The following is a 14,684-nucleotide window of genomic DNA, read 5'->3' on the forward strand; positions in this document are numbered from 1 at the left end:
GCCTTGGGAATTCAGAGAGGCTTGTTGTGGATACAGCCCTTGTGTTTGATCTGTAAAAGCTAAAAGCTGTTCTGTTGTATAACACCATACCCTCACCCCTATCGTGCAAGAACTGTTCTCTGCACATCTAATTCTAATCATTAAAGTAAATAAACTTGAACTTGGAATACTGTCAAGAGCACTTGCTCATGTTTTCATACACACTTAGGAAAGGACCGAAGTTTCTGGTAGCCAGTATTAAAACCTTAGCTGAAATACTCATTCCAGCTGTCCCAAACTAGAGTTTCTTCCAGGATGCACTTAGAGAATTATGAGACTCTAGGAGGTGACATGACACTCCTCAGGAAACCATAAAGTCTTCTGGCCCTCAAATACAGGACTGCAAAAGTCATTAGAATTACTTTATTCATAATCCTTCTGGAGGTATACTTCATACTTCTCTCTTCCATCCCTCCACCCCCCTTCTGCCCCCCGAAAATGAAAACAAAACCAACCAACCAACAAAGAAAATGAGACAAATGCCTGTAGATCTATTTGGTTGTTGGGCTTAAACACTTTAATTTTCATGTTTTGTAAGGCGTGGTGGGAGACAAGCCTCATTTGTATTTGAAAGAGTACAAAGTAGCTACAGAAATTAATATACCAATGATGTTTGCTGGCATCGAGCTACACTTTCAAGGTTATAGAACATCAGTGGGCCAATGGGCTTACCATTACCAGCAGTGCAGACCTCTCTGCTTGCTAGGGAATGAAAGGGTACATTTAACTTAGATACACGTAGAAGTTTATGGAAGGCCATTAACTTGTTGTTGGGTGAATTGATAGTATAAGTTTGAAAAAGCTGGACAACAGACTGAATCAGATCTTGAGGGAGATCTTCAGATCTTCAGTACTTCTCTGTGTTGTCGTCTTAAGTGCCCCCAAAATATCACAATACTGCTTGAGGATTTCTTTCACAAAATGGTGAGGGTCTGGGGAACACCTGCCCCACTTGAGACAAGTATGAGACTTGTCCAAGCTTCTTCAGACTGAATTTCTTAAAATAGCACCTAAGTGTTATCTAGGATTTGTGCTGTTCAGTTTGCAAGGAGTTGCATCACCCTGAAGGATTGAATGCTTGACTTCTCCTGTCTGGTAGCATCCAGTTATAATTTAAGCAGCTTTTTATCTAACTATGGGACAGCCCTTGTAAGTTTTCAAAGAAAAAACAAAAAGCTTTAATGAGAAGACCTGTTAAATTCTAACTTAATTTTAAATATTCTGTTTTTCTTTCTCATAATATGTTAAGAAAAATGAGAAAGTAGTTGTTGCTTTATAATCAGTCATATTTGTAAAAGAAATGTTAACAGTGGGGTTGATACTGAAGCAGATACCTTTTCTCAGTAGGAGTCCAACGTTAGCTCAAATTAGCTTATTTTTTCACTGACGCATCCACACATGCACTCATGCATATACATTCACTGTGCAAAAGGAACTCTGAGAAAGAAAAGTGCATATTTCTAGAAGAGGTGCCCAGCTGAAATTTTTGGCTGCTACACTTATCAAAGACAAGAGCTACAGAAATAAAGCAACTGCTGTGGATTGTCAGCTTTTACATGGCTTCCATGCCTTTGCTGCACGGTCCCACTTACTGGAAAAACCAGAGAGAAAAATATCTTCAGGTGTCGACTTCTCTCCTGACCCATATCTTCCCTGTTTGATTGCAGATTTATTTTAGGACCTCAGCTGATAATTTTGCAGACTTCTGCAAACTTCTTGAATGTCTTAAAAACATGGTATTTTCTGGTAGACTTAACTGTAATAGTAACATTTTGGTGTAGAGCTGAATGACAAAATCTTTTCACCTTTCCTTTTCTTTCACTTACTGAAATGTTGACATTATTATAATGTCATGTCAATACATGGCTCCAAAAGATTGTGGTAAGTTTTCAGTTAGTGGATTTGTAATGAATACTTTACATATGACATCACAGATTTTTCTAGGCCAAGACTCTACTATGTGAAGTCATATTAAAAATACTAAGCTGGGTTCATAGTCACTATGTTAACTTTTAAAAGAACTTTTATAGAAAAATAATACTTTACCATCAGAGTGCTGGCATTTTCTGTTTCTCAGATGCAAAGTGTGATTCTTCAGCCATTCTGGTAATAAAACCCTTGTTGAAATTAGTTTACTGAAAGGTATTTTTCCATGAAAATATTACCTAATGCCACTTAGAAGTGTGACTGAGATGTCTGTCTTTGTGCTAGCACAGGAGGTTATTAGTCCCTGCCCTGATCACAAAACCATTGTGAATAAATATAAGTTCAATAATTTCATGAGCCTACTGCTGTATCCTTCCTGTTTTCTTTCAATTCATCTTGCAAATTGCTCTCTTTTATTGCTTTTAATTTCAGGGACTCTTTGTGATTTATTAGTATTTGTGATGTTCACCATGAGATGTCTTATGCTATTGCCACATTAGCAAATAAATCAGTGCAATAAGAGCAGATTAGTTGACTAAAGAAGTTGGTGCTGAGGTTTCTGTACCCACTGCAATACTTCTGAAGAACTACATGTACTTTAGAGGTTTTTCTTCAGAATAAATTCAGTCTGGTCTCCTGAGCTAAGTTTCAACATTATGAACATGGTATAAAGCCACCTGAAGGGGCAGCTATTGGTTCAAACCCCACGTCCCTGTACATTGGTTCACACCTGAGGACAAAATTCCAGTTCAGTCCTCTCTGAAAGGAATCAACATTGCTTCGTGAATCAAACCAGCACACGGTGACTGGGTTCAGGTAGAGCCTTGCTTCAGAGCTGCTCCACTGCTGCAAACCAAAATGCACGTGTAGGCACAGGTCACCTTCTGATTTCTTATGAGGAAAGTTCTCTGAATTTCTGAAAGGTATCTCAAGTTGGACAGTTAGAATATTAGTCACTTTTGAAAGTGTAGATCACAGTAAAATAAATAAGAGATGGTTTAACCGTGTCGGTGCATAGGAGTAGTTGTGCTGCCATTACATAGGAGTAGTTGTGCTGCATAGGAATAGTTGTGCTGCTGATACAGAACAGTAAAGCGGCTTCACTGAAAAATCAAGTTCCCAGAGACTGAAATACTAAAAAAAATTGGATAAATTTGGGGGAATTATTTCAACCATAATTTGGAAGCTTAAGTAGGATAGCATTTTTAACATATTAATATTTTATTTTATAGATGGAAGCTTTTCAGACTTTCAAAACATTTCACATTGGGTTGGAAGACAGCTAACTTCTTTTTTTTTTAATTCTGCCAGAAAGCCAGAGACATTTCTGTTTCAGTTCATTTTTTTCCCTGATTTTTTTTGTTAAAACCACAAAATGGGAAAATCAATTTATTCACCTGCTGCTTCTTATGTTTAATTAGCTTCAGATGCAGAATCTTAAATTCTATTCTTCTCCAGGGACAGGCTGTGTCAAAATTTTCTGTAAAGCAGTTTCTGTAAATCAGAGCATTATGCAAATAAAAGGAATGGAGCTTAGAGCATTGCCACTTCTCTGCTTTCATCATCAGCCAGAGACTTCTGTATTTTAGAAAGATTCTTGTGCTCCGCTTCTGGTTCCAGCTTGAACCAGGAATTTCAGACACCTGATGAAACAGGAAGAGAAGTGAAGCGCTAATCGAGCCTGGGTGGATTCAGCAGTGCCAATGTAGGACACCACCACACTGGACTATCTGCTTGGTGCTGTCCCTTTTTGCCCTTTGTAGGCTCTTCTCGCCCCCACAGTGATGTAGAAGAGATGGATGCTCGCGCCACTCCACTTCAGTCTGGCATCCAGGTGCAACCCACCTTCTTTGGCAGTTGAAACTAAAAGGTCTCAGCTGGCCATGCAGCACTGGAGGTGGACACACAGCAGATCAGGGTTCCCCTGTTGGCCGCTGTTTCTGGAGTCTGCCCGTCCAGCAGAGCTCTGACCCAGGCAGGCTGAATTCAAATTTGAGTGCATCATTTTGCATCCGCGTTATCTCTTCAACATACATATTTTGGGGAGGCTGCTTTGTAATATACCATACAATATATTAGAATGTTTAACAGTAAGCCACCCCTATCCCAGTAATTTGAAATCCCTGAACTGGAAATTAAAATAAAGCTACAAGCAAGTTCTCCCTGGCCCTTTAATATCTTACCATTGTTAGAGGATATTGAAGTGCTTTGCCAGGGAGATACCTCCTTTCTGATGTAGTACACAGGAACCTGGGTTTGAAAAGGTTCACTGATTTACCCAATAACAGTTTGGTGGCAAAATTTAGTTCCCAATCCCAGGCCCAACCAATAGCTCTCACTACCTCTCTTTAGGGATAAGCTGATTTAAGTAGAGTCATAAAGCTGCGCTGTTTGGGTGAGCTAATAATTCTGAATCATCCCGGGATAACTGGTTTGCAGTAAACAGACAAAAAGTGAAGGGAAAACTCTTGTCACAATTTTGCATGTGAATACAGACATGCACCAAGCTGATGAAAGGGATAAAATGGTCCTACAGCACATCTTTACCGTGTGATCCTATTTCACACAATTGGCGCTCCTGGTTTTTGTGGAAGCCGATCCTAGAATTCATCTGTCTATGAGGAGGCAAAAATGCTCTGCCCTAGGGATAACAATTGAGGAAAAAAAAAGTGTTTCTTAAAATGCTCAGTAAAAGCCTTTCTGCTTTGTCTAGAGCTCATTAGAAAGTTTAAAGAAAACCAAATGTCATGTTTAAATGCTTTTTCCCCCTCAGTTTTATAGATAGTTAAATGGCGCACAGGTTGTGGCTGTCTCAGCTATCAAAAGCTAAGAAAGGAGGTTAAAAGACCCCAGGGATCCTTCACATTAATTACTACCACTGTCAGTTGGTGTGAAACCACGTTTGGGCCTTTAAGAAAGGAAGAAAGTGTAATTTGTGCTTTCAGTTTAGTCTGAAACAAATCCTACACATACCGATGGTATATACTCACGTGTAAAAATGACTAATTTCTTTCTACTGCATTCTTGTAGTTAATCTGGAAAAAATTTATGGGAAACCCCCTCACCCTGCCCCAATAATTCCAAATGAATTTTAGCAATGTGAATTGGCAGAGTCTGTAAAACTGACTTGAATTAATTGGAAGCCTAATCCACGGAAATTCACTAAAAAATGCATTATTCACTCCAGTGTAACAGCAGGGAGGAGAAATGAAAGAAGCAGAGAGGAAAAGCAGAAGCAGCACCTAAGGCAAAGGGCTGTCATTTGAATTTCATAACCGAGGGTGAGACAAAGACACCTCTTTGTCCAAGTAAACTACCTTCTGAAAGGGAAAATCTGAAGAAAATACAGGCCTACACAGCCTGGACTCTGCATCTCCCATCTTTTACAGCAATGCACAAGAACAAACAAAGTGCAATGAAGTTTCCACAGCACTGCAGCACGGCACTTGGGATGCATTTGCCCCACAGTCTCCCACTTGATTTTGTCTTTTGTTGACAGCCTGCTGAGAGAGACATATAAAACAGAATTGAGGTGCACCACAGCCACAGGAAGGCTGTTTTGAAATCCCTTCCCACACCTGCATTCTGCCCCATGTGATGGCAAACAAAATAGAGACATTATATGCAAGCTACTAATTTTCTGTATGCATGCAGAGAAGTGGCAAAGGTTGAAAAGATGGAAATTATCGGAGTACGTAGCTGACAATTGACAATTATCTTGACAACTGGTGATTCTCTTGCATTACCTAACAAATACACCTCAGGAGGCTAGAGAAAGACAATAGGAGCTGGAAGGAGAGCAGACGAATACCTGTTTTTCATTTTTAAGAATTAGTTGAAAAGCCATAGACTATAGCATAATCCTATTCCTTCTTATGAAGATAGATGTTATAATTAGGAAAGATGACTTCAAATTCAGTCCTCTCCTGAGTAGGAAACATCCAGAAACATGTTTGAGGTTGTTCCATCACACAGCCAAGGTCCTAAGCAGGGCACTGGCTGCAAACTGATGCAGCAGCACAGCAGAGTGGTTGTCTGCAGGTTCTGAGAGCTGAATGGGCTCTGGGGTGGGCCAAGCACCAGGCGCTGGGCCACGCTGCTGCATGGAGAGGAGCAGAAGGAGCCCTTCTGACAGCAGGGAGTTGTTCGATCCGCTCAGGCATCTGCTGAATCCTCGTCCTAGCAAGCCTGGCCCCTGTAGTTTGACTCAGCAATGTTATGCTTCTCCTAAAGTCCTTTGTAGTATTCTGCATGGAGCTCACCCTTTTTGAAGAGATACCGTGTTAATTCATCCTGGTAACGAGCATAGTTTGCCTACCAAAATTTGGCATGCAGACACATTTTTATCTTGGGAATGCAGCATTTCGGAAAAAAAGAGAGAGCAAATAATTTAAGTCTTCCTTAGGGGAGGAGAAACCGAGAAAGCAGTCTTGTTCTTGCAGAAATACAAACTGTCTTTTTCACCCTCCTCAGCGGAAGCACAGAGAAAGTTAAAGCATGGAGCTGCCTTGTTATTTTTAATTAGTGCTGCATCCCCAATGCACTATGACCTGCTTTTTGGCTTTGCCACATCCATGTTTTATGATGTGTAATCTCCCGCTGTCTGTTTCCGTCATCTATAAATTGGGCTGCGTGCAGCCACGCTGCCGGCTGTACGCAGGCACGGGGGGAGGAGGAGGAGGAGGCTGTGCTGCCTCCCAGCTGCTCCCTGGCGCTGCCTGCAATACGCACGTAAAACCGCTCCTCTGCTTACATGTGCACACCTTGCAGGCGGGATGGGGACGCTAATTACTTGTTGTTTAAGGAGTGCTTTAGGATATTTGGGTGAAAGTGCAACTGAATAGGAAATGATTGAATTAAATTTTCAGGTTGGTGTAATCCTGATACAAGCAGGGAAGGGTAACCATGGCCCACATCCACTTTGGACCCTGACCTGCACAGGCACAGATGGAGAGCTTCTGCGTTCCTCAAAGGGAGCAGGTGGGGCAGAAGCTGATCTTGCTGTGGCCTGAATATGTGCCTTTTGTTAGACTCTTTTGGAGAAGGTGGCTGCTTCACAGAGGTTTAACATGTTAAAAACTACAGCCGATTCTGATGAAAGTCATGTTCTTCATGCCTAACACAGGTTATTTGGTGTTTGGTGATGGGATCGGATACAGGTGTGCCACAGAGCAGCAATCCTCTGCAACAAGCTAATGAAGGGCCTAATTACTTTCTTCAGCCATTACTGAGAAGCTGATTAGAAGCAGCCACTGCAACTCTGGCTACCCTGGTTAGATGGGTAGGAGATAGAGGTGTGGGGCTGCCCTATGAGCTACCAGAGAGAGAAGGCAGGGAGCAGTGCAAGGCAGAGGAGTGAGGTTCTCTGCTGCTCACCAGGTATTTGCATGCAAAGCATGGAGAGAGGGTCTGGGGTCTTCTCCCCTGCTAATCTGGGGGGAGAGCTAAAGGTGCAAAGGGCAAATGAAGTCTATCGGGGGGTATAACCAATGGTTCTTTGGTATGTGAAATTAATCCTTGTTGGACTGGGAAGGGTGAACCCTTGAGCTATGTGGAAGGAAAAATCTGTGCATTTTGTGCCCAAAATATGGTATGAAGAAATTGTCTGTTTGGTACTCTAAGAGTCTTTTTGCAATTTAAAACTCATTTGCTGTGGAAACTCCATAAGCTTCTCTGTAATCTCTAATATGTTTGATTAGAAAAATCACGTATGTGTAATGATGTGAGAAGTTGGCCACGTGTCTGGTTACTCTGGAAAGTAATATCCTTCAGCTCTAGTTTACAAACCTACATCAGCAGAGAAGAATTTGCAGAGGTCAAACTCCTCTTATTTCTCCCTACCAACATATGATTTTCTCGGTTTCTCAATCTCCCTCAAAAATAAAAGAGACTTTTAGAATTCAGTGGCTGAAAAAAATAATAAAATCTTAGTCTCTGTCCTCCTTTTCTACTGTATAGAGATCATTGTATATGTAGTACTAACGTTGTTAGGAAAGCTGGAGGAACACCCCCATCAGCCTCTCTGATAGGATCTTTCTTTTTGGCACATACAGTCATATTCTCTTTCTTCTCATCACAAAACCAAACAATAACGTCCAGTTAATCAAGGTTTGATTTTTGGAGCCTATGAATCTCCCATTGTTTTTGGGCATGGTATGAGCATTGGGCACTTCTGAGGTCTCTACGTTTAATTATTAAGACAGAGTGATAAGGGTTTTTTTTTTTGTTTGTTTGTTTTAATATGTTTGTGCAAATGAAGGATTGGTATGGTTTTGGAAGCCTTTCTGGTGGTCTGCTGAGGCTGAGAAGTCCTTTGCTATCTCCCAGGAGCAGCCTGTTGGCTACTACTATCAGAGTGCTTTGTACTTCGCTTTCGCAAGGAGCCATATACTGAATTATATTCTAGTTATTGGTTTAGACTTATTTACCTGAAATGTTGCGTAGAATTCATCATTCAAAGGGGAGGTGATACTGCAATAGGATTTAATGAATTGTGTGCCTACAAACGTGATGAAGTTCACGGCATACTCAAACAACTGCATAACTGATCGTCCTTATAAACACAACAGCTGAAAGCTGCCCTAGTCCTTTCCCAAGCACTGTCAGAATCTGCAAATTAGTTTTCACAGCAACAAGGTAACGATTAGTCACTGATGGGAAACACATGTGCAATTGTGTTGGGCTGCAGTTTGGGAATGCCTGGTCGTGATTCAAGGGCTTTGCATTTAGTGATCCTAGTATGGAGACTGTCGTTGGCTTCTTTGGTGCAAAATCACCCATTATGAATTTATGGGTGTGAAATTAGCATGGTGCTTGGAGACATGCTGCCATCTTGTTGAAGAACTTAGCCTGCTCTTTATTCTTTTTTCTTTGACAATAAGATCATATAGATCTTGAGATAAAGCTAAATATATGGTTTATTCATTGTTTATTTATATCCATATTCATGGCTTGAATCAGTGCTGGGGCCTGTACTGCAGATTTGGTCTGATTCCTGGAGCTTTCCAACCAGCTGCATCTGGTGCTAGAGACTGGGGTGAGTGAGCATTGCAGTGCTGATGTGCAGCACCTAAGCCTGCAGCACCATTTTCCGAATGGCCTCTGCCATCACAGGGGTGAGATGGTTAGTGGTGGGTGGCCTAACATGGGGAGGGGAACAAACGAAGCCTCCCATGTGCAGCAAATAGCAAAATCAGAGGTCTGTATATCAGGGCAGAACTTTGTGGGGCAACTCTTAATGTGGAGATTTCTTCCAGGGCTATTTCTGCCCCCCCAGGGAAAACAGAGCCCTTCCTTTTTGGGGTGGTCTGCAGGAGAAACACTTTGTGACAACTTCTCTCAGTAAGAAAAAATTTGCAGTAATGACAAAGTGCAGCTAATGGAGGGAGGAGAAAAAAAAAGGGGGGGAAATTGTACTAGTGAGACAGAAAAAGAGGGTAAAAGACAAAAGGTGAAAAGAGAGGGAAAGGTGTCAGATTTCTTTTGGCATTCATGTGCTCTCAATATAGAGTTTGAATATATTTTCCAGAAGAGGATTTCCCCTTACATTTGCAATTCAAAGCTTCTAGCAAATTCCACTGTTTCCCCTGGCATTTCTTCAGTCTCTGTGGATTTTCCAGTTCTGCTTTTCAGATGCAGTGCAATTGTCAAACAGTGGGGTTTTATTTATTTTCCTTCCAGAAGTAATGTGGCTTAAAGTGTACTATGGTGTTCCTTAAGGTTTTTGGCTCAAAAACTGAAAAGGTGCAGAGACTTCACTCTGTTATAGATTCCTGGTTTAATTTATGGTCATTAGGTCTCCTTCGATGTTGAATGTTGTCTGTATTCCTTTGCTTTATTCCCATGCGTGAATAAGAAGATTTGGGATTCTCACTGGTATGGGTAGCTGATGATCTGCAACTACTGTTCAAATAAAATGCCAGTGATGGGCTGTTTAGGACATGCTCATAAAAATAAATACTATCAAATATTTGGGATAAGTACAGAAAAGGACTTGACATGGCTGTCTTGGGAACAAAAGGGCTTCAAACATATGTTGTAGCCAACTCCATGTCCATGTGGGCCTGTCCACAGTATCTCTGGAAACATGTGGGCCCGTCCAAAGTGTATTTAGCTAATCATTTTGAAATTGCATAGACAATATTTATCTCAATCCAATGATAAACCCTACTTATAGTTTCTCTTAGTTTTGTCTCCTAGATCTCCTGGTGTGTAAAGTTAATGAATACTTTTTAAAAGTTTTGATTAACATGCGTGTTGTTGACAAATAGGAAATATTTTCAGATTGTTAAATCAGGACTACAAAATAGAACTCTGATTAGAACTCTGAAGCCTTAATATCTGGAGAGAGTCTTTAAGTTGCAGAGCAGAGTAGTTAACGTGGCTCTTCAGAAGTCCACATGTGCTGAAGATGCATTAAAAAAAAATGAAAGTTGTTTCAACTTGTTCTGAACTGAAGTAGGATTCTGCTAATGGATCCATTACCAATATGAAGACGTGCAGTAAGGCACTTGCTAATCACTGCTGTGATGGGCTAGGGAAAGTATTTGGGATAGGCCTCAGTAGTAGCTAATTGTACGTGGAGGCCCAGCAACTTGACCAAGCAAAGGGTTTCAAAGGGCTGCATGGGAGAATTCACTTCACAAGAGGCCCCTTTCAGATACTCTCCAGGTTTGGAGCTCCTTTCCTTTTAGTACACATTCTGGGAAAGCGCTTTTATAATCCTTCTTTAGAGATATTGCAAGCGAATGCAGTGATGGTTCAATGAAAAAGCATGAAAACAGTAATGGAATTTCTTTTCTTTCCTTTTTCCCCTCCTTTCTTTCCTAATAGGCTCTTTAGAAAGTCAGGCCATATGTGTAGAAGCCTTACTAACTAGAGGCCAGATTTGTAAAGAGCAGTGGTAAATTACCAAAACGAATTTGAAAATAAATCTAGAAAGCACACATTCAAGTTCAGAATTGGTACTTAAAAACAAAATTAAAAAACTTACAATTATTTGGCATCTTATGACAGTACAAATGTTGTGTATAATTTTTGAGACTGAAATTTCTTAGGCAGAAAGAGTACTGTTAGGAAAAATATAGAATGCTGCCTATTTCACTTAAAAATGACTTTTTTTATATAAGAACTTTATTTTTACTTTTCTGTGTCTTAAGACACTTAATACACCTGCAAAAAGGAATTTTAGTAGACTATGTAAATGTTTAGGGTGACCTACATATGAAATGTATAAATGCCTTAGACTGTTTTATGTAACTGAAACTTGGAGAAAGCTAGGGCAGGAGGTATTATTTCTATGTCAGTGTACGAGGATTTTTTTAAAGGAATACCAAAACATGTTTGGCCTACGTGTTTCTCTGTTTATACTTGTTCCTGACATGTTACAGGTATGTGCATTGTAGGGCTGTCTCGTTTCTTGCTATTGTGCCAGCATAAGCAGAAAAGATGAATAAATTAAAGAAATGATGAGCCTATCTTAGGAAGAGTTTTATGCCCAATTCAGGTATGATCTGAACTTTCTGTCGATTGCAAAGGTCTCTGAAAACCATCATTTCTACCCTCTCATCCATAAGAATCTATCAGCTGTCCACTCTCTTGAAAGGTGAAGAGCTGTTAATTGTCAACATAATTCAAAATTAATATCGGTATGGTTGGTGTAAAATTAGTGTGTTTTAGAACAAACATTCATTGCATATTTAGTGTGATTAGTGTTTTTTTAAAGAAAACGTATTTCTCATTTCTTCCACCAAAGTGCAGTTAGTTACAGCATAGTCTATCTGGTTGAAGTAATACCTCTTTACATGAACTTCTCTTTCATGATGACGTGATCCTGCAAACTATTCTGACCAAAAAAAATAATAATAAAACCCACCACCACAAAAAAAAAAAAGCAGACACAAGAACCCTCCAGAGCACAACTGGTAGAACTGACTATCTTCAAATAGCTCAAAAGTTTTGAAATCAAGTGAATCAAACTTCCTAGCAGCTTGTTTCGTTTATTAATTAATTACTTAAAAGTAAATAAATCTTACTGCCAAAACGTCTTGGAAATCACCAAATAGAGCATGTTAATGGAAGGTAATGAGAAGTATAAACAAGAGAAGGTTTTTCTTTTATACAGTTTCCATTACCTATTATAAAATACACACTGATCTTCTAGTTTATAAATTCCTTAAACTTTTTCTTTTTCCTTTTTCGAAGTGATTTCTCATATGTTATGCTTCTTCGACTGCTATAGAAAGGCAGTGTAGGCTGTTAAACTTAACTGACTCAGAAAACTGTGGTACTACTTCTTCTTGCTTTGGTCATTTTGCCTTAAGGTTTAAATGTTTTTAGAGGTTCCTGCAAATACTGAGAACCAGGAATTTGGGATGACGGTGCAGACTAATTGGCAACAACAACAAAATTAAGCACGTTTAAGATGGCAAGAAATAACTGTCCTCTGGTTACCTTTAGGTGAAGGGAGAATAAAATTGACATAAGATGCTGGTTTTTTTTTTTTTTTTTTCCCTCCTTCCTGGTGGGTTTGGGAGGTCCATGGTCTCTAATGCAAGTCATGGAAAATAGGGTAGACTTGCTACCTTTCTATACTAGAGAGACAGAAATGGTTATAACATGACAAAGAAAAACTGCCAATTGAACAAGCCCAAAGCAACATGGACTGGAAGAAAAGTTTGTGCTGGAAGCTTCCAGGGCTGAGAGGTACTGCATCACTGTTTCACTCCATGTGAAATGGCAGCAAACTAGTAACAATAAAGGATTCTCTTTTAGCATCCTTATCTTAGAATGTATCAGACTGCTGTTTCTTAAATTATTGGAAAATTACTTCCTTTTGGTGGTCAAATTAATTGTAAGTATGTATTTTAAGCATAATAGAAGGCAATGTTTATTTAGAAATGTGTTTTTTCACTATCTTGATAGTTTACTGGACACACTAATTGAGCACAGCTCTGCTTCCTTGTGGCACCACACAAATTAGGTAGAAACTCTGTGAATTAACATAGATTTGGCTACAGATGGAACTGGAGGCAAATCACTATTATGGTCAAAACCTATTAATGTTTACAACTGTTTTAAATCAGATTTTTTTTTTTTAGCTAGGATGATTTTAAGAATTCTTCTGGGTTTCTAAGATGAAAGACAACAAGCAAAGAGCTGGTTAGCTGTGGCATGTATATTCATTGTACCTTTTGATTTTTAGAAAATGATATAAATTGCAAAATAGAGCTCAACTCTAAAATTTCAGTTATGCTTGTGGAAAAAGATTGCTATTATCACTGTTTTGTAGAATTATTGTAAATCTCAATAGTGTTCGTTGCCTGGGCTTTTGGAAAAATCAGAGATTGAATTGCTTACTTAAACAAGAATATAATAAACGTAGTGTGAATGTTTCTGCTTTTTCAATTACTTCCAGTGCATCTTAAAAAGAGCATCTACTACTGAGCTCACAGTAAAAAATTTTTAGTCTAAATCTTCTATTTTTTTCCTTCAAGAAAACTGATGATAAAAATGGCCTGAGGAGTGTTCTGCAAGGCCTGGACGTGTCCTGGAAACCTAGGATAGTTAAACAGCTATGAAGCTCTGTTTTGCTACTGCTGAGGTAGTATGTCATGTTTGGCAAACGGCTGAACATAGGAGGTGAGGTTTAGCCTTGGCACTTATATCCGATGGTGAAACTGTAGAATGCTCCGCTGTGCTGGGCATTAAGATATACATTAGCTTCTGCAGTTCAAGTTTCTCTGAAGTCTTATGGACTCTACTGAAACTCTTCACTATGCTGGACTTGCTTGCATTTTAAAAGAAACAGGAAAATGAGTGTTTAAAAAAATAAATTAAAAAATCCCCCAGGCTAGAGCTCCCAAAGAGGTCCTTCATTTTCATAAGGAAGATTAATGAAGGGTAATCATTCATGTAGGAAATCTGTTTTATATTTGAAGTAGACTTCCAATTAAGTGGCAGAACTATGTCATTTTTAAAACTTATTGGAAAAAGCTTTGCTATATACTGAACACAACTTATTTTCCTTTTTTCCCCCTACATTTTTAACTATCAATTTTCATCCTCCTCTAAAGTGGAATATTGACAAAGTAAGAGCGGGTTATTCACAGTGCATCAAGGGCATCTCGGCAAGCTTTCCATGTGTTCTATCAGCTTTGATATGGGAGAAATTGGTGCTGTGTCTGAGAAGCTAATGCTAAGTTAACGTCCTTTGTGTTCTTGACACCAGTCCTCAAGAGTTCATGAAGGGTAGCTGTTACCACAACTGTGTTTGTAATGCAGGCACATACACATCTAGAACAGTTTTCTGAGCAGCAAACAACTTCCAGTCTCCAGTAACTGTTGCCCACAAAAAGGTCTTTAAAGAAAAAAGAGCTGAGGTTCCTGAGAGGCCTGACTGATTAAGAGCTTTGTGATCTGTATAACAGCGATAAATACAGGATTGCCTCAAATGAGATGCTTATCTAGTCACAGTGCTGGCATTCAAAACTTTAGCACCCTGAAATTAGGCTTCAAAGGTTATGTATTTAGTAAGCAACTACATATAGGTCATGTGAATTTATTTTTTAGATTATTTTAAGGAGCCAAGTCACACTTAACAGTTTGCTTTTGGAGTGTTTTTAACGATGGAAGTCTCTAATGTCTGTCATTCAGCTTGATTCTGCCTGGCCATGAAATCACTATGAATTTTGCTTTGTTAGAGCAGCTATACCACTGTA

The 14,684-nt window shown here is 39.5% G+C and overlaps 1 protein-coding gene and 1 long non-coding RNA gene across 2 annotated transcripts in view; both read left to right on the top strand.

The window, feature by feature from the left end:
• The window catches only part of LOC308200830, a 46,570-nt gene extending 41,501 nt beyond the window's left edge, over positions 1–5,069 (top strand). Inside the window, exon 6 of the long non-coding RNA XR_013955841.1 lies at positions 3,729–5,069. This is a non-coding gene — a long non-coding RNA (uncharacterized lncRNA). The remainder of the gene's footprint in view (positions 1–3,728) is intronic.
• A 2,046-nt stretch (positions 5,070–7,115) lies between these two features.
• Positions 7,116–14,684, top strand: part of TMC3 (transmembrane channel like 3) — a 283,418-nt gene continuing 275,849 nt past the window's right edge. Inside the window, exon 1 of the mRNA XM_080607203.1 lies at positions 7,116–7,344. The gene's annotated coding sequence lies outside the window, so the exon portion shown is untranslated. The remainder of the gene's footprint in view (positions 7,345–14,684) is intronic.

Source organism: Anser brachyrhynchus (assembly GCF_964034855.1).
Source record: "Anser brachyrhynchus genome assembly, chromosome: 11".
Classification (NCBI taxonomy): domain Eukaryota; kingdom Metazoa; phylum Chordata; class Aves; order Anseriformes; family Anatidae; genus Anser; species Anser brachyrhynchus.